Source organism: Neopelma chrysocephalum, unplaced genomic scaffold (assembly GCF_003984885.1).
Source record: "Neopelma chrysocephalum unplaced genomic scaffold, ASM398488v2 Primary Assembly neopelma1_96737, whole genome shotgun sequence".
Classification (NCBI taxonomy): domain Eukaryota; kingdom Metazoa; phylum Chordata; class Aves; order Passeriformes; family Pipridae; genus Neopelma; species Neopelma chrysocephalum.
Genome location: NW_020925381.1, coordinates 335098 through 358284, shown reverse-complemented (window position 1 = coordinate 358284; position 23187 = coordinate 335098). Strand labels below are relative to the sequence as shown.

Genomic DNA, 23187 nt, shown 5'->3' with positions numbered 1-23187 from the left:
CATTATAGGAGTTAAATAGCTCTTAGTACCTAGTGGAGGACAGTCAAATGTTTTGCCCACTGAAAAGAACAGGAAATAAGACCAATACAGCACTAAGAACATAGTACAGTTTTTAAAGAAAAAATATTTCATTTTAATTTAGCACTGGCAGTTGATGTTGATGACCTGAAAGGAAGCATAATTTTTTGGTAAAAGTTTCATCTTTTTGTACAAAAATAAGTAATCACACTTCCTAATAGATTTTTTGGTACTGTTTTTTTCTTTTTTTTTTTTAAATTTATTTTAGAGGCACCATTTGCAGTTAAAAAATAAATTCTTCAGTTCTACTGTAAGCTGCCATAGAGTTCATTCTGTTTCTCTTAGTTGCTGATAAATTTGGATAAGACTGTCATCTGCTTACTAACATTTTTTTAATAGCTCATGCCTATCCACTGCATTTTTCTTTTCTCCTGTAATTTTGGAAGAAAGCACAGACTGTAGCTATGGAGTCACAGCCCATCAAGCTTCATATTGCAACAACCAGCTTAAAAATTATAGTGGGTGTCAATCTCTATAGTATCACAGGGTCTATAACATGCAAAACTTTTTCTGTACCAGTTGGTGTCATTAAAAGTCTACAAATCTGTCTCGGATTGTAATCTCAATTTCATAACCTTCTTTCTAAAGTTGGGGAATGTGACTGTGGATTTGGTGTAGTGATCCTGTTTCCACTAGGCTTGTAAACCATAGTCTTTTCCAGACCTGTTCTGGGAGTCTATTTAATCTGTAAATTCAAAGCAACTTTGAGCAATTATAAAAGAGACTGTAAGTGCTTAGAACTTGCTGAAAATACAGGAAGAAAAGTTCACAAGTAGATAATCCCTAGTAGAAATTATTTTAGTGTTTAAAACAAATGGAGAGGGTCTTAGACTAGCATAGAATAGAAACTCCAGCATTCATTTTGGTATCTGAGTCCAGCAGAATTAAACTCATGTTCATGCTGTGTTATACTAAAGGTAATGAACGTAAACGGAAAACACAAGGAACCCACAGTGTGCACCTGCAGAGATGATCAAAACTGTGCCAGTTTTGAACCTGTGCCAGTCTCTTGCAGGAATGTGAGGAGTGTTCACATCATAAACACCAGGGAATTTGCAGGAACTGTATTATTGTAAACACAGAGATCTCATATGAATGGAATCTCTGCATATCCCAAACAGAAAGTATATTCCCTAAGACAGCACCTGGAACACTGGTAACTGGTAGAGATTCCAGTGGAATTAGCTTGAACCCAAGGTACCTGCAGTAACAAATCAGTCAACTGGTTAAGTGACTGCCTGAAACCTTTCCATCCATGTGTCAGGATTCCCATGTCTTCTTTATCTGACAAGACAGTGGAAAATATCTGCATCCAAAGTGACTGCTGTGAGGTTTTGAGTAGAGGAAAAATGTAGCTATCTTGTTTCCCAAACAGAGTTCACTCCTCAGACAATATTTGCTACTGATTTTGCCCTGTGTTGCAGGCAATAAGCACATCTCTGGTATAAATGTACATGAAAGCTTTCAGTCTGCATGATTCCTGACATTTCAGATTATTGGCTGCAATAAAATATCTTTCTGTGGAAAAAAAAATATTAAACCTAGAATTTGTGGAAGTTTTTCTGTATGGTCTTTTTTAGGTCCAAAATGTCATAATACATATTAGAAACGTTATGAAAAACCTTCAGTTTGTCAAAAAGGGAGATGAGCATAAATGTAGAAGTCATGGAGAAAGATTTTATGATCTGCTTTGGAAGTATTTATAGTGAGAGCTTTTAACCTGTATGAAGATAAGAAGAGGGTTTGTAAAAGCCATTCAAGGTAATGAGTTCAATTTTTTTGGGCAGTTACAGTTAATTCTTTGAAATAATGTGCTTTAAATAGCCTCAATATGTTTTCTGAATGTCTGAAATTATGAACAATAATTGGAAAAATAAATCACTACTCCAGATGTTATCAGTGGTGTTGGGTCAATTTTCTTTATTTCCTTGGAGTATTTATCAACTGAATTAAAGCATTTTATATTTCATCCAAAATATCACCTCAGCATCTCAGTAGTATCTCAGATACCATTTAGGTAGAATACATTTCTAATTCCTAGTATGTTGGCTCAAACTACACACACTGTACTCACAAACACAGGCTACTTTAAGTGTATATTTTATCTTTCTGTTTTGGATGCCCAGATGGTATTCTGTTTGCTTTGGGGTAAATTCATGAAATGAAGCATCTGGAGTTTAGAGTGTTTTGATTTGCTTCACTAGCTTCACCAAGCTCTGACTATATTACAGAATATTTGCTGCTAGAGCTCTTACCCTCAAAGTAATGTTGCCAAAGGGTAAGGAAAACATAAATGTGTTGGTTCTCATTTCCAGATTACAATTCTGCTAAGATTACTGCAAACCTTAAGTGCAAGAGCGCAGTTTACCAATCTGAAGATGAATGTCATGTGTTTTATAAACACAGTCCTCTAAAATGAAGCAGCTCTGCACTTCAATCACCCATCAAGTTAAAACTGCAAGGTCAAACAACACTTTGCTTAGTGTAAGAACATTCATAAAAAATTGATTTAGTTATAGGGACAGTTCCATGTTCTCTTTTATATTGCAAAAAGATATGAATTACATTACAGGTAAATTACAGCTGTAAAATGTAGTAACTCTTATGTATCCATGCTGGAGATTTATTTTATAGGTGTAACTTTTTAAATTCAGGCTCCTGTTTCTGTATATGACTATGAATAGGGATAAATCCTGGGTATGGAAGAGAAAGAGGAAATCTCAGGGGCAACTCGATTTTGTTTCAGAGTAAGCCAGAGAAACAGTAAACTAAGTGATTCCTTCATTAGTTCTTCTTCCTTTGGTAATCCCCATGAATTTTACCAGCACTTGTCAGGCCACACCACTGGCACTGAAACTACTCTGTGTATCCATGGCTAAAGCAAATAGCATATTTCTTATCTTTTCCAGGCATAGAAATGATTCAGTGCCACTTTGAGTAACAAAAGTTTAAACATGCTTTCCCACCAAAGCTAACACCATACTTTAACTCTAGGATTTGTTGTCTCATGCTGATTGTTGTAACTATGTACTAGATCTGTTTTAGGTGGTGTTGAAATTAAACTTTTCTTTTTCCTATTTTTTTTTTTTGGTCATGAATTTATGCTTACATTCTTGCAGTAAGTTAACCTTGTTTTTGAATGGCCAAACCCAAAATACTCATCTTTACACAAGAAATTAGCATTAAGTCTTGGAAAGCAATGTTGCTATTGTAAATAATAGAGGTAAAAAAAGAGGGGTGGGAGGCACCTGAAAAACAAAGATTATGCCCACCTGTAGAAAACACAAGAGTACTATCAGACTTATTATCAAACAAGTTCATGTTTTTCATATCTGTTCTTGTAATTTCTCATCTCTTCCTGTCCCAGCACGTACCTGATTGAAATGGGAAACATTCCTGAAAAAAAGGACTTATTCATTCACTTTGTCACAACAAATCATTTTTGCTGAACCAGCAAGGAAAGATTATAAAATGGGCTGTTGCAGCAGTCTATTATTACATCCTGTAATTTCATTAATTTCTTTTTTTCTGTTAAAGAGTGATTTCTTTGAACTAACTATCAAGCAACAAAGTAAAGCAGTCTGTTAAACTTCATGCAATTGACACCTACAGTTAACAGTGATAGTTGAGTGTTAAATGGTGCAAGTGGGTACTGAGCGTTCTAGATGTTTGAGTTGTGTTTTTTCCATTCATGTTTGAGCTGTGTCTCTAGGTCTGGCAATTTTGAATTGTTATCTAATGTAGTTTTATCAAGTCTTGGTTCATAAAAGACTGTGTGTCTTCTCACTATCCATGATAAAATGAGATGATTTCTGATAAGAGATTCATGTAATAATTTCAGCTATTGTAATCACTTATTCCTAAATGTCTCCAAAATTTTAAACAAAATTAAGAGTGGTTCTGAGAACATTGGTCACCGCGGAGTGTTCCACAACTGTAAGAGGACACATCTGATGTGTTTTGGTGTTACAGATTATTGGAAGTAAGTTGATAATTTCATTGTAAGAAATATTCAGAATATTTGTTAATAGCTGATGTGTAACACACCAAACAGTGTTTCATCCACCATGTAAGGAGGTGGGATGGGATGGGTGAGAGATTTCAGTAGGAGGCATATGCCTATGTTAGTTACCTTTATGTTTGGAATATCACAGATTAAAATAAAAACCTAGAGATGATACATATATATATATATATATACATATATATATGTGTGTGTATATATATATAGTCAAGACATAATGAAATTGCCATCTGGTTTTCCAGATATATGTAACAAGATTTTGGTAGACGGCTGTAAACCTGGGAGCACCTGAGAGGTATGAAGAGGAATCAAACTAACAACAGTGTAGTCTTTATGGAGGAATGCTGTTGGTTGCAGAGAACAAGCACTGAAAGGAGAGAGTCAGGTGATTATCTGATTAGCTTTAATCAGGTCACACTTTGACATTTATCCTGAAGTGAAGGGGTTTTGCTGTCATGTCTTTATAATTTTAATTTTGCATTTTATTTTTGACATTTTGATAGTGACCAATTATTGTGATTTCCATTGGAAAAATGATTAAATTTCTAAAGTCATAAAACAAATGTTTGGGAGTACTGATTTTAAAAAGACCATAAGCTAATTCACATCACTTTCGTCTGTAATGGTTCTTAAACATTTAACTTAGTCAGAATTCATTCTAATTGAAGGTTCTGTGATTATGAAAAATGAAGAGAATGACAGAATTTAATTATTTTTTTGCAGAATGCCTTCGTATTTTGACTTTGAACAAAAGCATCAATAAATTTGTATGAACTCTGTGGAAAGGAAAAGAGATAATATATCATTTGGCTTAAAAAGTCTGAAATTGTTTAGTTTTCAAAAATCTCATGCATAATCATTCAAATAGAAAATGGAGTAATGGATGATTATATAACTCGCGTATATTTAAACAGGGAAATTTTACCATCTTTTTTCCATTTTTCTCATGATTTTAAACCTGAAAACATTGCCTTTGTTCACTTTTGATTACTTGTGATAACAGAAATAAAGTGAAGAGAGATGTATATTTTAGATCAGATGATAAAATATAAACCCAAGACTATATCCAGTTTCTACTGGTTAAATATTGGAAATTATTGAAAAGGTCATGGGAGATAAGTTTTATAAGTCCTCAAGAGTATATAACCCAATGCCCTCCCCCAGTGCTGCCTCTAGCTATATACATGTGCATTCTCACAGATGCTTACCCATGTTTCATAATGACAGAAACACTGGATGTGCCATAGCTGCCATAGCTGTTATATTTCAGTGCTAAAATATCCATAGGATCTTTCCATAGGAATTTTAACCTCTTCTGCAATTTAAAGTCAGTACATTCAGTTGTGTCAATTTTAACATCTGATTTTTCTATTTCCAGTATTTTCTTGCGTAGTATTCTGGAATGCTAAAATGCAATTACATATCTAGAGAGTATAGTATGTCCTTTAACTCCACATAGGAAGCAGTAGATACTTCAGTAAAATGTCTACCCTCACAAAGCTATACTTCCACTGTCTTGATCTGAAACCCCTCTTAGCTGGGAAGAGTGGAATGAAGTCAGGAGAAGAAAGAGGTACCTATGGGTTACAGCTGGTCTGGCACAACTTATCAGCTGTACTAAAAGCAGCAAAGTTTTGGGAATTTTTATTACCTATTCCTAAAGGTGACTCTCAAAGGTCTTGTTTGAAGACCTCAGTGTTCAGGAGACATTTTTGAATTAGTTTCTTCAATACCAAGTTCTTTCTTTCAGGGAGAGTGTGATATTTGTGTCCAACATGGTTTAGTTTTTTATTAGCTAGTTCATATAAGTTTTTGAAAAACTGGTTCAAAGCTGGCTGAACATGAGCCAGCAGTGTGGCCAGGTGGAAGAAGGCAAACGGCATCCTGGCCTGTATCAGAAAGTGTGGCCAGCAGGACCAGAGCAGGGGTCATCCCCCTGCACTCACCACTGGTGAGGCCCCATCTCAACACCTGTGTTCAGTTCTGGGCCCCTCACTAAAAGAAAAACATTGAGATGCTGGAGAGTGTCCAGAGAAGGGCAATGAAGCTGATGAAGAGTGGCTGAGGGAGCTGGGCTTGTTAAGCATGGAGAAAAGGAGGCTAAGAGGGTATTTTATCGCTTTCTACAACAACCTGAAAGGAGATTGTAGTGAGGTGCGGCCTCTTCTCCCAGATAACAAGACAGGATGACAGGATATGGCCTCAAGTTGCACCAGGGCAGGTTTAGATTAGATATTAGGAAGTTAATTTCTTCATGGAAAGGATGATCAAGCAGTAGAACAGCTTGCCCAAGGAAGTGATGGAGTCAAGATCCCTGGAAGTGTTCAGAACATGTGTGGATTTGATATTTGAGTATGTCGTCGTGTCATGGCTAGGCTTCGCGAACGAAGATTTGGGAAGGGTTCTACCCACGTTTGTTGCAAGCGCGTTGGTGGCTAAAAAGGCCAATATGAGACAGGCAAGTCCGGTTGCAAAAGACACAGCAGAAAGACTCCTTGGGTGGTATATTCTGTAAGGCTTGATTCTTTCTGCGTTGTCTTTTCTCCTCAAGAGTGATCCTGTGTGCGTTCTCAAAAGCATCAGCAGCTTTATAGATGGTGTGTCTCCAGACCTCCCGACCAGTTATGGTGATCAATATGCCCAAGGCTGAGATGTTGTTTCAGGGAGTCCTTGTACTTTCTCTTCGGGGCTCCTCTCTTGCGGCAGCCGGTGGCAAGTTCACCATAAAGCAGGATCTTAGGGAGGCAGTGATCTCTCATCCTTGAGACGTGCCCTGCCCATCGCAGCTGCGTTCTCAGCAACATGGCCTCAATACTTGTGACTGCTGCTTGTTCTAGAACAGATGTATTGGTCACATAATCTGACCAGTGGATGTTTAGGATTGTATATTTGAGTATATGGTGGTGGTAAACATGGTGGTGCTAGGTTAATGATTGGATTTGATGATCCTAGAGGTCTTTTCCCCCTTCTTAACAGGACGGGGAGAAAATTAGATAAGAAAGTTTATGGGTCAAGCTAAGGTCCAGGAGATCACTTACCGAGAATTGTCGTGGGCAAAACAAATTCAATTTACAGAAACTTAATTTAATTTATTGCCAATTAATAATAGAGTAGATTAATAAGAAACAAAAACAAGGTAGAAAACACTTTCCTCTCATCCTGCACCCCACTCCTCCACCTTTCCAGTCTTAACTTCACTTCTTTGATGCCCAACTTACCTGCATTCAGTGTTATGTCTAAATGTTGCTGTGTGTTTTGACATTTCTTGTGTTTTCATCATAAAGATAAATAAACTGTCTAGGAATGATTTCTGTCAATAGAACATTTCTTTTGTCATTCTTACGCAATGGGTTGAGCAATCCTAGTAGTTCTTTCTTCCTGCTTTCTTGTATCATCAGCTATTTTCATTTCTTCAAAAAATAATTTGACCTCTTTATTAATAGAAGATAGCATTTGAATTTCAAAATATTTCACTCTGTCTCTGGTAGGTGCAAAAATAAAAGCAGTACAATCAGATTTACACATGATTATGAGTTTCCATCAAGAAGAAAATGTTTAAGTTTTTCCATGTCTGGAGTCTGGAGTGTTCTTATTTCAGGAAAATAATGGAAATCTAAAGTTTTTATTCCATAGCAATTGTTAAAAAAAATTCCAAGGCAAATTTTCCACCCACACATCCTAATCTTCTCACTTATGCAATGGGGGGTGAGGAGGGTACTGGGGTATTATTTGGTGGGGGTTTTTTGTGATACAAACATAACAGGTCCTACAGAACAACAGAAAACCAAGAAAATTGCATAAACCAGGCTCAGAAGCCCGAGAGCTGAATTTGTAGAAAATTTTCCTAATCTGTCCCCTCTCTCAAACTAATTATTTCAAGGGTAGAATATTTTCAGGTACATCCCATTGTGACCTGTATTACCGAAAAAAAAAAACCAAACCAGCAAAAAAACCCAAAAGAATTGCATATAAAAGTGAGGAGTTGGTTTTGTTTCTTTTTCTTTTTTTTTTTTTCTCCCCACAAAAGAAGCTGACTGAAAATGATCTGCTAGGGAGATAATACAGAACTGTTGCAAATCTCATGCCAAAATTACTGCTTTGGCAAATGGGCAACCCAACGTCCTCGCTAGGGAAGCAACTGTGTTTGGTGGAGATAGTACTCTCTGGAGTGCTGGCTGCTCATTGCTGCCTTCCTAGGCTCCTTCAGCAAATTGCATAAATTCCTTATGTTGCAGTTTCATTTTGCAGTTCAGCTATTGGTCCATCTGCCTTGTCTGTGACAAACATGTACAGTATAATATCATATAAATAATATATATATAAAATATAAAATGATTGAATTAACTCACATGTTTGTAAACCACATAGCAAGTTAGTTGAGTGAGAATTGGATGAAATATTATATTTCTTCATGAAGTTTGTATCTACTTGCAATATCTGATCTTTCTGATAATTGCAGTGTTATTATTATATGTTATTATTATTATTTATATTATATCCTAAGAAAATTTTAACTCATATTTTTTCATTCTTTTTTATTTGGTGGTTTTTGTTCACAGAATAATCTCTGTCAGATCAAAATGTGATTTTTGTAGACATGCAAGGTTGTCTTTTTCAACCATTGTGGAAGATCTTGGAAAAGGCATTTCTATGTGGCAATTTTGTTCTTTTGGTTTGTTTTTCTGAAAAGCTTATGGGGGACATGTTGATCAGAAGGGTTCATAGTATTTTATCAGATTAATTTTGAAATAGCACAGTTATTACTAGTCTTTGACATCAGTGCAGTTCTGGGTTATATAATCTGTGGTCCTTTCAGGTATATTCTGCTCCTGAAACACACACAGTTCAGAAATTTTGTTAACTCCTCAACCGTCAGTGTCTAAGTGTCCTGTTAAATTAATGGAAAGTTCATATTTTAATTCAATATGGCAACACCATACCATTCTAAAAATCCCCTTTCTTACTGCAGAGTTGGAGACACTGACGGAGAAAGCTGTGGAGGTGGTGAATTCCACCACCAGCAGACACAAGTAGTTAATCCTACTATTGAAGAGAATTTTTTCTTTGTCTCCATTCTGGGTTTAATGCTTTGTCAGCTTCACTTTCAGATCCTTTAGTAAATGTCTCTCTAATCTACTGTAGGCAACACAGTTGCCTGCTCCCCTTGAGTGCCAGTGAGTGCACACTATTTTTTGGTGTTATTAGGAGGTTTCAGTAGCCTCCAACCCTGTTTATCTCAGCAGGTACACTTATGGCTCTGACAATCTTTTCCATTCTTTTTGGATAAGAGCTAAATATCATTCTAAAATATCTCAAGGCATTTCACTGAAAACATCACCATTTCAAAAAGCTCAGTACAACCGACAAGACTAAATATATTTTCCTCTTTGTTTTCTAGTAAGTGAGCAGTGGAGCTGGAAAACTTGGCAGAACTCTTTGTCTTTCCTGCTTGTATCTGTGGAAACTGGTTTGCAAGGTAAATGTTCCATTTTAATTGACTATAATTGTATACTATTATAGTTTCAGGTGTCTAAAATGACCTCATGATACCTCTAGGTTTTGAAGAAAATACCCATGCTTAAGCTTTCATCTACACTTTTAGCAATGAATTGTATTAGAATACTCTTACAACTTAAAATAAATGCAATTAGTTCCTTTGGATCCATTAACAAATACACCTCCCTCTCAAGAAGAAAGTAAATGTATGCCAAGATCTAGGTTATTTATGAGTTTCTGGGCTATTGCTCCAAAATTGCCGTCAATCTGAGTGAAAGAACAATTAAGATGAATGTGAATGCATTTATTATGTCAAGATGTAGTCTCTGTATTCTGTTATGTATTGGTTGTGTTTATTGATGGTTTTATTAGAAGGAAGACTAAAGGTGGTTCTTGAGACCCCGGCTATATTTGCAGTCTTGCTGTACAGTTTTTAAAATGAGAGATTCTTATTTTTGCTCTTAAACATGGGTTTTAATAATGATATTGGAAAGGTAAACATGTTGTATATTTGGACAATTTAGTTTTCTAGAGTTTAAAAATCCATCAGGGAAACTGGCTTGTTTTGAGAATTAATCACGTTACCACGGAAGGCTGCTGGTTCTGTCAGGAGAATTATGTCCCTTAATACCTTCCTCAGCTTTGGTTAAGGGTCTAGGTTCAATATTACTCTTTCCTTTGACCTTTTCCTTGTCACATCCCTTAATTTTATCTTTGAAGTTGTCTTAGTTTTCTGGAGGAAAGAATATTTGTCTCTAGTCATTCTTCCATTGAAAATGGCTCTTTTAGTCATGGTGAAAAAAAGAGTTTTCAAAAACTCTCCTCTTATATGTTGTAAAGAATTGAACTAGAAGCTATGCAAAAGCTGCTCCAAATTCATGCTTTTAAATGGAGTGCTGAGCAGAAGAATTACCCCCTCTTGACAGAAGTGCCACTATTAGCTGTATGTTCAAAGTGGAAAATTGGCCCCTTTGAAATATAAAATCAGCATCCTTCCTGGCACCTAAAATGGAGGAGTGAATGTTCTACTCTTCAGCATTTGTTTAACGAGCTGAACTCCAAGGATGTGCATTTTAACATATTGTATTTCTTAAGCAGGGTGAGGGAAAAAAAAAGAATCAGCTTTTACTGTGAGTGAAACCATGCTATGAGATGGTGAGTGGTGATTGTAAAAAAAAAAAAAAAAAGTAGCAGCATTTCTTTCAGGGCTCCTTCTGAGGATGGAAGCCATTTGGAAATACAGAAAAAGGGTGACTGGTGTTAGGATCTGCCTTTAAGGTGAGGGGCTAATAGATCCTTGGGGCAGATTAGAGTGAAACAACACTGAATGATCAGTGTTTATAGGGGAATATATATATATATATGTGTGTGTGTGTATATATATATATATATAAAATGTCCTGATACCTCCCCAGGGGGGAGGTATTACAACTGAGTGTAAAGGAGGACATTCCCATGATAAAAAGCACTATCCTGCCTCCACAGGGTCTGCTTCTTATCGGCCTTCTCCCTTATCTCTCTCAAAACCCAGCTTGTAACCTCCTGTGGTGGGTGCTCACCCCTTCTCTCTTAGGAGGATCAGAGGTTTTGTCACCACACACCCAAATCCTCCTCCTTCCCTCTGGCTGAGGGATGCAAACCTGGCCCCAGCAAAGCACCCTGCTGCCTTTGCAAATGGCCCGTTGTTTGAGTCATTAATCAGTCTCTCATAGCTGGTCAGTCTTGCCACTTCTTTTTTAACTACTAGAAATGGCAGGATATTTCCAGTTGTGAGGAAGACCCCAATTGCAATTATTTTCCATGCAGATGCTTAGGCATTGAACAATCAGACTTGCCAGAAAAGTGTGGGTGGTGTTGCATTTCAAAGTGGTGCTGGTGCAACTCCCCAGACTTCATGTTGTGTTACATAGGTCTCTTCTATTTGGGTTTGCAAATCCAGCAGAAGTGGGGAATCAGAAGTCTGATGGCTAAAGCCACAATTTTACAAGAACTTAATCACAGTTTTCATGATTATGTTGCATTGTGTTTAATGAAAAGTTAGGCATGTACTTAAACACTTGCAGAATTGGAATATATTTGGCTCAATGGCAGCTAAAGAAGTGAGAGTAAAAATGATGAGTAAAATTTCCAAAGCATCTGTGTGTGACATAGCAGCAGGCATGAGCTGGTTTTTCTGTGTCATGTATGATAATTTGGTATCTTAAGCAAGATAGAAATGACAAAAAATTATTATAATGTTTTAAAATACCATTGACAAAGAATATTTAATTTTATTCCAAAATACTCTTATGATGATTTTTTATCCACAATAACCACCTCTGACCTAGTGGACTTCCTTTGGCTGTATGCGTAATTAAATCTGAAGATGCCAGTGATTCTAATCAGTTGTGTGCAATTTTTGACATTGACATTTCAATAGCAAAACATCAATATTGAGTTTGGAGTTAGCAATACATTACTGCCAGTGAGAATAGATTAATCTGTCTTTATGATGATGATGTTCTATGGGGTAATGAGATGTTTTTAATCAGCCAAAAGGGTAGGCTTAGATTTGTAATTTGAACATTCTATTTTTAAAAAGCTTTGGAGAATTATTGTGAAGTAAATTGTCTTTTATTCTGTCTTTTGTTTTCCTCCTTCTGAAAAGATTCATTACTGCCTATTTAACTTGTTTTCCTAGTGTTAACCAATACTGCTGTAAGAACTGATTTTCACCCTCAGTTTCAGCCTGCCAGGGTGTCAGGTAAATTTTGTATTACCAGATATAACCAAACATTGTATGAGTGCAGTGCTTGTCTAGAAATAATTAACTATTACTCCAAAGTCTTCTATATTCACTTATATTTCTGATACTTAAGGATCTCTATTTCTTGAGTAACTTCCCTGAATGTGATATATTGAATTTGTATATTGAGGAAAAAGTGCATCTCTTAAACAGTCCTAGAGGAGAAAACAAAAAAAAATTCTGGATGATTGTAATTTTCTTCTACTCTTTATTCTATGAATCTAGATTTTTAAAAGTACTTATCCAGGGGTGTGGTAGTCTAAGTAGCTAAGGTTTCTCATATGTCTGAGGGTACCAGGTCTGCTTGACTAAAAATAAGTCAAAACTATCATAACTGCTGTGGTTTTGAGACAGGGAGCTACTGTTCTCCATTCTGAAATGGAAAATTTGAATAGTTGTGTTGAAATTACTATAAGTACATACAATATGATATGTAAATAAAAACCCCTCGGGTTTAAAGCATCTAAATTTTAATCCATATGCTTGAATAATCTCTGACATTTCAATCTAGTACCTCCAAAAGTAACTGGTGACTTCAAACAGTCAGATTATACAGCCTTAAGGGATCTGATTTTCACTAAATTCTGACCATTCATTTTATGAAATTCAGGCTTTTTCTAAATTCAAAATGCATACCCATAAAGTCACTTAGAGAGATCTTTGCTTACACTGGATCTGCAAGACTTGCTGATTCTTGAAACTGCCAGAATAAATTAAAACAATCCATTTCATCTTTTTGGGGTGTTTTCTTGAGCTGTTATGTATACAGTCATCTGCATATATTTCTCTGAGTTGTAATTGGAGTTATATGTTAATTGCAATAGGACTTTAAGTAAGTGTTAGGATTTATTTGAGTCCTTAAGTTTGCTGAATATGAGTGTTGATTTTCTAGATGAAATTCAAAAATAAATTCTGGAGTATTGACTTGAGGGATATACACTCCAATAGAATCAAAAAATGTTTAAAACTGATGTACAGCAAATAAGACCTTTTTCTGGAGAGATGTGCAGTTCATTCAATGAAGACACTCCAGTTTCTTCCCTGATCTCTCCAAACATTAAGTCTGCATGTCTACATTTATAGGGGGCTAGAATTGTTGTTTAGAAAATAGAAACTTAATCTCAGTATTCTTTGTTTTAGAAAAGTAAGAATGTCAAGCAGAGCTGAACAAAAATCTTAGAGAAACAATCTGCTAGAAAAAGGAAAGCTACAATCCACAAGTAAAATGGTGTTTTCTTTATGGGTGGAAATGTTGCAAGGCTTTGTCATACAACTACTCTGAAGTCACTTCCTATGTTTTGCAGAAAATAAAGAAGCCATAAGAAAAGCTAGATCTGTTGTTTCCTTCTAGTATCAATGCTTCCATTTTCTGTCTTAAGCAATACACCATTTTGAATTGTGTATCTTCCTTGAAACAATGAATTCAGTCCTTCCTTGACTTTCCTTCATGCCTCACTCACAGTTCTCCTGTGCAGCTTTAAATCTTTCCAGTTTGCATTTTCATCATTGCAGCCCAATCTTTGGTATGGAATTTTAAAATGAGAGCTCATCATAGTAAAGTACTGTGCTGCATTTCATTAATCAGAAAGTATATGAGCAGGAAAAAAAGCAATAACTTTGTATACTATTACTGTCAATACAAGGGTGACACTTGAGGTACAGCAGTAATAAGAGGTAAAAGGAGACTTTAGGAAGATAATATATGTAACTGTTTAAAACTGAACTGAGTGGGTTGGTTTATCTTGATGTTGAAAGAAGAATTTTCATGGCTAAAACTGGTTTTCCGTTTCTGACTGGCAAATACCAAACCAAACCAGATCAAATCATAAATGATAATCTTTAAGGTACCTTCCACCCCAGGCTGTTCTATGATTCTATGATAAAAAATATGTTATATAACAGCAACCTGCTGATACACAGATTTTTAATAACTATATAGCTGATCATATTTTTACACTTTGAATTCTTTTACATTTATTTTTAATGTAGCTGTGATTTCTGGTGTATTTTGTCAGTACCAGTAGAAATTGTATAGAAGCTTGCAACATGAACATTGTCTCATTCTTGAAAAACAAGTTTCAGAGCTTTATTTCATCCTTGTTTACTGCATCAGTATGAAATAAATCATCCCTAGACTAGAAGATCATTCCCAGACTTACTGTATATTTAAGTCTAATCGTGAAGGCCACTGCCTTCTGCCTCATTTTAGTCATGTGCACAGGACTTTTTGCCAGCCAGGGGATGTTTAAGCAGGTGAGACCTCAGACCGGAAAGTCCAAGTTGAAAAGCTGCAATCAAGTGATAGATGTTGAGTAGCTCTGCCAGCTCCCTGTTGAGCCTCACCTCAAATCTATTAAAAAGCCTTTGAGTGTGCAAGGAAGAACAGGTCACCCAGTCATGTGAATGAGAATAACTATAGGTCAATAGAGCTTTAAAATAATACAATTTGACATATATCTAGAAAGCACTCAAGGGGAGAGGCCATGTAGCACAGTGTATGTGCTGTCCTGGAACATTGAAAAGGAGTTAAGGGTAGTCCAAAGGTAGTAAAAGATATTTTTTTGCAAATAGTTCTTCGAAAGCAGTTCCTGTCACTGTAAATATTACTAGAAATATCACAAGAGGAAATTCAACTGTCATCACATTCTTAAACACTTAAAAGCATGAATGAGGAGTGAATGTAGAATAATAACAAATATATCACCTCAGTAAAATATGAATATTTTTATGATAAATCAGGGATAGGGAAGCATCATCCTTTATATATAAATAGCAGGCTAAAAAAAAAAAGAGTATCTTCAAATTTCCCAGAGGGTCATCAAGGTGCTGTCAAGATTACTCTTTCATTTGTTAATTTGCTTAGGTAGAGCCCCTGTGGTGACTCTGGTGTTCTATCTCTGAAGCATACTGATACTTCTTTGAAGGCCATTATTTGAACTCACTGTAGTCAGTATGCAGAATAAGTCTGTGCAAAATTCATTTTTCTCACACATAAAGCTGTTTCTGCCCCTGCAAATGGGAGCATAGATTTGAAATGTTTCTGGAATAATTTCTTTATAAAATCTAGCATTCTAATGGGGAAAAATATTTGGAAACAATTGCACGAAATCAAAGCAGTAATAATTGAAAGATTTAAAGTAGCTGCTATTCACAAGAAAAGAAGAACTCTCTCATACCATTTATTCAAATGTATTCACTCTAAAAATAATCATATACATTGAGAAGAAAGCAGCCACCATTTCAGTTTCTCTATGTCTTGTTAGACAAGATCAGTGCCTCAGTCAGAAACATTGGCCATTCAGACGATGGAGTGATGGAGAAAAGGGAGTGAATGGAGGACTGAAATATTTTAGTTTTAGTTTGGACATTAGGGGGTTTGGAATGGGATGATCTTTATGACTTGTCCAACCAAACTCTTCCTGTGATTCTGTGATTACAAGAGCAGTGATGCTTTTCCAAATAAAAGATCCAGCATTATGGGACAAAGTAGGCTATTTCTGCAGTATTCATGCATATATAAAAATAGGCCATTTCTAATACCTCTGATTTTCATTAAGGTCAAATCCATATCATTTGGCAAGAAAATAAAAGGTCATATGCTAAGCTAATGTAAATCATGTTATCTCTGAAGTTTTATTAATTTACAAGAAGTTATAATAATCCTTAGGCCTGTTTTCAAATTTTTTGATGAAAATATTTATGGAAGTTGCTGCGTTTTTTCATTTGAACATTTTCCAAGCAAAGTTGTTTATGATTTTTTTTCATATAACATATTCTTTACTTTTGTTCTGCCTAAAAAAAATACCAGATATTGAAATTCTGGAGAAGCTTGTTACATGCAGTAACAACCTTCACATGGTATTCAGGAACCAAAAATACATCTATTTTAATTTCAGTTATGAAATATTAGGATCGCCTACACTATGATAGCAAATCAGTTATTATTTAACAAATGTTATGAAGAGAGAGGAAAAAAAAATGACAGCTATGTTGTTCATACTTTAAAAAATGGATATTTACCGGATCCATAGAAAGGTAACAGCTACTTAAATGTTACAAAAAGTAAAAAACTAAAACAAAACCAAAATCAAACTTAAATCAAATGCACCAAACTCATTCATTTTCATGCAAAAAACCTAGTGTGCTTACAATTGGATATAGGGAAGAAGACTGAGGACCCACAGTTTGAAAGTATGTAAACATCTTATGTCTGTATATTTGTTTACAACTCACAGAATAGTTTTCAAATATTTGGTACTATATTTTCATTAATTATGGTGTTTGCAATGAATGTTTTCTTTCAGAATAATAAGTTAAGTCAGGTGACTTGATCTTGTCATCACCAGACTGCTTGGGTGGTACTAATATCATTGCAAATACCTGAACCAATAAAGTTACCAGTATGGTCAGCTAGTTCTAAAACCACACTTATCTTATACACTGCCTAATTGTTGTTTTCATGCTTTTCCAAACAAATAAATAGACTAAATATAGAATGAGGTTTTTTACTTCCTTTTTCCCCTTTTGTTTGAAGACCACTCTTTTTTTAAAGAGTATTTATTATTAGTGATGGGCTTTTCTCATTTCTTCTCAAAATGTCACAATTGATCACATCTATATTTATCTGCCTAGCTACTTTGTGCTATTTACAGTGCCCTACTTTCCCACTTTTTCATGGGCCACGCTGTAACATCAGGTAGCTCTTCATAATTAGAAAATTTTGCACTTGTGAAGCACGACTGCTTGTTACAAAAACAGAACTGTGGCACTTGTAGCTTTATTCAGAATTTTTCAAGGAACCTGTGGCGTCTGAAACAGCAGACACCAATAATATAAACCTTTCTTCTAATATAAACCTTTCTTCTTTCAAATTAAGGCCATCACCTGGTCTTATGTGAAAAATATGCCCTTGTGAAAAATTAGTCTTGTTTGCAATGCAATGTTCACGTGATGCAAAACAGAAAAAAAAATCAAATAAATAAAATGTCAGAAGGTAGTGAGATCATACCTTTTAAGCTTGAATATCTCTGGGGGAAAAATACTTTTAGCACAACTGTGTGCAGGAGCTAAAGAAACTGCATAGCATCCCAAAAAGCAAAAATCATGTCAGTGAAGGTGAAAGTGGTCAGAATTTTGAAAGTGGAGGTAATAGACAGAAGACAGGATATAGAGGAAATGCAGAATTAAGTTGTAGTACGAAAGAAGTGCCAGGGGGTTCAAGCGAGAGTCAATTTTGGCAAAACTGACCAAGATGACAGATAGATAAACCTGAAGAGTAAATCTCTCAGGGGAAAAAAATTACTTTTGAATTTTGAGTGGAAACTATTCTGATTAATGCACCTCATCCATTTGCATTAACATTCTGATCCTAACTACTCAAAGTTCCTTCACATTTTTTGAACTGTACAGCTATGAAGGCTACTCCATAGCAGGATGTGAGGAGCTTACGCATTTTAAGCTGTAAATTAGGTAATGTGAGAATATTCCAGCTTCATTTAATCATATTATAGAGCTTCTCAGCTCTGCTGAACGTGTTAATTACAGGAATTCATTTTACCAAAGTGGTATACAATGTGCAGAAACAGAATAAAATAAAACACCTACTGCTGCTGTTGTTACCAAAATGTGTCTTTTGTGAGTAGCAGCAGGTAGATGGATAGAAGAACTGCATCCTGTGGAGAAAGACACATTTTCTGGGTCACTAAATAGTCGGTTTGCTCAATTTAAGTATAATAGTAATTGAAGGGTAGAAGATTTACAGTGGACTGGGGATTCTAGTTTACTAAATAAAACAGGTTTTGGTAGTCAGAAAAGATTTTTTTCTTCCTTTATGGACTGACCAGGTCCTGAGATGTTTCCCTGCTGTTTGAATTCCATTTTTTGCCTAAAGTTCATTTATTCCGCAGGGAGCAGACAATCTCAGATAGCAGCCCATACGTCTATCAGGTAGAGGGATGCTGTGAGGGCTGTCATCTTCCGTCTTTCATTTCTTTCCCTGAATTCAGTTACATAAATAACAAGAATTTCAACCCTGTCACTCCAGGATTATGTGAACCCATGAGCATAGCTGAGAGTGGCTAAGAGCAGCATTGGGTACTACAAGCTCTGAGGCATTTGTTTTTTCCATCTTCAGCCAAGAATGGGTCAGCTTAATTTCAAAGAAGTTGCGAGTAAAGCAGAAGGACTCTCTAATAGATCTGTGTCTGCCCCCCTGGGATCCGGCTGCAGGGATGGCATTGCCTTTGCACTTGTGCTCCTGTCCAGCTTAACTCGGAGCAAGACATGGAAGGATTTTTCCTTTTCAACTAGACCAGGGGTTTGTTTTCAAAATACTGTCTTATTCTGGAGGCTGCTGCATAAAGGAAAAGGCTAGATACTTCAAAGGAAAACCCAGATAGACAGGTATCCTGGCATTACTATATGTTCTTTCTTTACTACAATGCCTAGTGTTCTCATTCAGTTAAAGTACCACGTTTACCTTACACAATCTTGTAATTATATATTTCAGGTTAAAATGCCAGGATTTTTATCTCCGCTTTCAAATTTTCACTATGATTTAAAAACAATACTTTTAATATATGCAAAAAGAAAAAAATTACTGTAATCAGACGGAAAATTATTTCTCAAGTAAGTATTTAGCAGAGCAATGAACTTGAATTAATACCTGATGGAAAGTAGTATTTAGATAATTTTTCCTTTGAAGACAGTCTTACTGAGGTCTTTAAAAGTAAGCACATTGTACTTTTGAATATATTTTATGTTTTTAAATAATTTATCCTGCTTTTTGAGACAATTCTCAGATCTCAAGTGGATGAAATAGTGTTAAAACATACAGAAATAATGTTAAAAAAACCCAAAACCAACCAAAACCAAAACCCACAAAATTACCTGAGTAGTTTTGTTTACTAATCTGCATCTGGTTACATGATTACATTCCAGGAGTATAAGCTGTATTTTCAGTTGAAATTGAGACCCTGAGAGGGAAAGGCTTTACACTGTTGTAGCTATAATTTAAAGGACATGAAGGATTAGGCAAGTGTAGGGCTTTTATGAGTCTTCTGGCTGTGTCCTATGTGGTGGTGGGAAACACAACTGTAAGGATATCATGTCTTTTGGAGTTTTAGTCCTTATAGTCCTGAATAAACTATGATTGCTGCATATATTAAAAGTGAAACAAATTAAATTTATTATGTTCTTAAATGACAGTCCTCAGGGAAAAAAAAAAGAATTATTATGCTTATTTGTATATTTTCCAGCTACTCCTCCCCTTTGTCCACCCTTGTCACACACTTTTTAAAGAGTATTTGTTGCAATAGCATCTTCTGGCATTTATTTATTTAAATGATAAACAAAAGAATTTAAAAGATCTTTCAAAAATTCAAGAAAATTTGAAACTATTTTGAGGTAAGCCTCAAAGTAAGTATCACTGACATTTCTGGAGAGTCTGTGTTGAACTGCAGAAGACAGATCTGCACAGTTCTGGAAGTGGTGCAAAGGACAACCTGTTCTCTTCACAGTGATTTTGCTTCCCATCTTCTCCCAGGTAATAATAGAGGGTGTTTCTTCTTTGGTCTTCATCTCTCGTTAGTGCACAATTTTGTTTAAATCTTCAGGAGAAGTTCTTGGGCGTTTTGCTGCTCTGCATCTGACTAGCCATTTTATAGAGTGCCAGTATATTATAAGCATGAAAAGTTTGAACCCAATATGAAGGACAAAATAAAAAACTTTGTTGGTGCCAAATGGCAAAGGTTTAGTCTTTGATTAGATCTTCTCAAAAGCCCGTAGCTCACACTTATCATCCAGGTTTTCTTGTGATTGTTAGTGGCAGAGGCAGTCAATGCTGCTCCGAATTTCATTCAAATCATGGCAATGCCTCGTCTTAAGCAGATTCTACATTAACCTTCACCTTAAAAATAATAGAGAAATGTGGCTTTGTACCTTTTGCCCGTATATGGACACTTCTTTCTTTCAGTTCTTTCAGGCAATCAATTACAATGTTGGTAGATGGTAAAGCTAACTGTGGAATCACAAACTACTTTCTCCTGTGTTTCCTTCTCTTTTGATACACAGCTAGGACAGATTTATTTAACATGAGAACTTGAACTGTTGTTGCCGTGATTTTTTTACTTGTTTTTTCAGTTTGCAAACTAATTTCACTGTCTTCCAATGAATGCAAGGGCATAGGGAAAGGATACAGTTTTGGGTGTTTGTACATTCATTGTTTCATAAACTAGAATCATTAATATTCCTGGAGTTCAAAATAGAATCATAAATCATGCCTTTAGGAAGTGAAATATTGTGCTTCTAATAATGTTCATTTGAAGATTAATTTGCAAATCGGGAGCCAATGCATGTATTTTAGAGGTCAGAGATAGATAACCAAATCTGAAGGCTTTGTGCAAATATTTGCATACGTGTCAAGCCATAATCAGAAAATCCAATTTACCACTGGAAAAATAAAAAAAACTCACTTTTTCATTTTTTGAGGATTTTTTTTTAATGTCTCTTTTGCTGTTTCAGTAATACCATAACACAATTGCCAGACCTGTAGTTTGGATCGTGTTACTGCTGTAGATTACGTGATGCCTTTCTTTATGTTAAAAAAGTGTCACAAAATACTGAACTTCAAACAGGACTGATTATGTAGATAGACCTTGAACCTAGTTATTTTTTACTCTTTTTTCTTTTTTTTCTTAAGTGCTTTGAGGACAGACAGAGCATGAGTAAAGGCAGGGATTGATGAAGAGCTTTAAATTAATGATTTTGGAAAGAAGTTCCCTAACAACAAGCATTCATTCTTTTATGACTAGTATTAACTAAATTAATTATGCAGTAACTCCCCCCTGATAAAACCATCTTGGAGGTGTCACAATAATTTCTTTATGGTGGCACAAAAATTAAATAAGGTCAGCAATAAAACTGTCCAAATGAAATAATTTAAATTTTTCTGACAATGTCAGAGAAGAATTGTCCAACAAGTACTTCATTTAAAGCAAACTAAAAAGATCATGGTGGAAAAATTATTCTCTAAAAAAATACTTCTATTTAATTTTGAACATTTTTTCTTCTAAAAATAAAACTGCAAGAGCCTGTAAACACAAATCAAAATATATAGTAGAAAAGAACCCTCAAGTTACAATTTCTTTCACATTATTTAATTTTTACCTTACCAAAGCACCTGGCGGAATAAAAAATGAGTTCATAAAATATCTGTTTCACTGAAATTTTTTTAAAATTACAAGTAGAGTCAAAAATTCCCAAGTACTGTTCCTTTGTATGAGAAAATTTTTGTCACAGTCAGATGAAATCAGCTTTGTTTCTTTGTTTTTTCTGGTTAATTATCATGTATCAGTTAGCCTAGATAAAAATGCATCTTACCTCCACTCAGCATCTTGCAAAGGTAAAATTATTATGTTAATTTTCTCAGGTTTTCTTCATTAATATGTATTAAAACCAGTAGGAAAAAAAAGAATAATTATGATACTTCTAAATTTAAATATACATGGAATTCTACTTACTATTTTTAAAAAGCAAATAGTTGCTATAGATTAATCAGATATACCGGGCTTCCATACAAAGACTGCATCTGTTTCACTTGACAAAAAGATGTTTAAGGGAGAGTGGGAGACTTCAATACATAGTCAATAGAAATAAATAAGCACTTTCTCTCAGAAGAATAAGGACAACCAAACAAATATTCTGGAAGAAAGTTGAGAGCTCTGAAGGGAATATTTTCACAGAATGGGAAATTTATGGAATGATTATCCCTGGAATTTGTGAAGGACAATTTATATCTGGGTTGAGGAACGTATCAGGAAAGTGAAATGGAGCAGAAGTTTTTTGATGTCATCAAAATGATGCAACACCTGACCTGGAAAACCCAGCAATCTCTGCCTAATAAAAGTTTTTGTAGGGAATAATAGCAAGTACTCACTTCTGAGCTTTTCCTACTGCTTCCCAACAGAGACATAATGTCTCAATAGTCACTTGGTTTTACCAGACAATGGAACTACCATTTCAGTGCTAGGAAGCATTTTAGTTCAAGTTTTTATCTTTTTTTTTTTTTTTTTGAAAAATGCTCATAGTAATATCTTCTGTAAGCTAAAGGTCCAACTAAATTTCAGAAATAAATTCTGCAAAGAGTCATATTCATTGAAACAGTGGTATTGATAGGCCAATAAGATATACAGGTTAGAAATAAAAAAAAATTGAGTTTGCATTATAAAATTATTGTTTAAATACTTTATTGTTGATAATTTCATATTTTAAATGAAATTATTATTTACATATATGTTTACTGTGCAGGAAATTACTTCTTTAACTCCACTAAAATATTGTCAAGGTTTTACTTACAGATGCAGTAAAACTTTAAAAATAAGAACGAATTAATAACTTGCACTTTATGATCAGTGCTGAAATAAGAATATGAAGTAATTTTACATCAATTTCTTTTATTCAACTTTCCTTTAATTGAGTCAAAATTAAGCTAAATAATACTCTGAGGTGTTACTTTTAGATAAGCCCATACTTCTAGGGGCATAATTTCCCAAATGTCTAAAAATTATGTGAATACTTTTAATAGACAAATCATGTTATCCTGAAAAAAATTCTCTCCTAACTAGTTTGCTCTCTTAGTTTGCAAAATTGTGTTCTTATTTATTTTTGTTTAAAAATGTTGCAGATTGGGTGTTGAGTTTGCGTTTTATCCTTGTTTGTTGGTTGGTTGGTTGGTTGGTTTTTGGCTTTTGGTTTTTTTTGTTTTGGTTTTGGTTTTTTATTTTGGTTTTGATTTTTTGTTTGGGTT

The 23187-nt window shown here is 35.0% G+C and overlaps 1 protein-coding gene across 2 annotated transcripts in view; it reads left to right on the top strand.

The window, feature by feature from the left end:
* Positions 1 to 23187, top strand: part of LINGO2 (leucine rich repeat and Ig domain containing 2) — a 495378-nt gene that overhangs the window by 174092 nt on the left and 298099 nt on the right. For both annotated transcript variants that reach the window (XR_003538511.1, XR_003538512.1), the window contains exon 2: positions 9501 to 9578. The gene's annotated coding sequence lies outside the window, so the exon portion shown is untranslated. The remainder of the gene's footprint in view (positions 1 to 9500; positions 9579 to 23187) is intronic.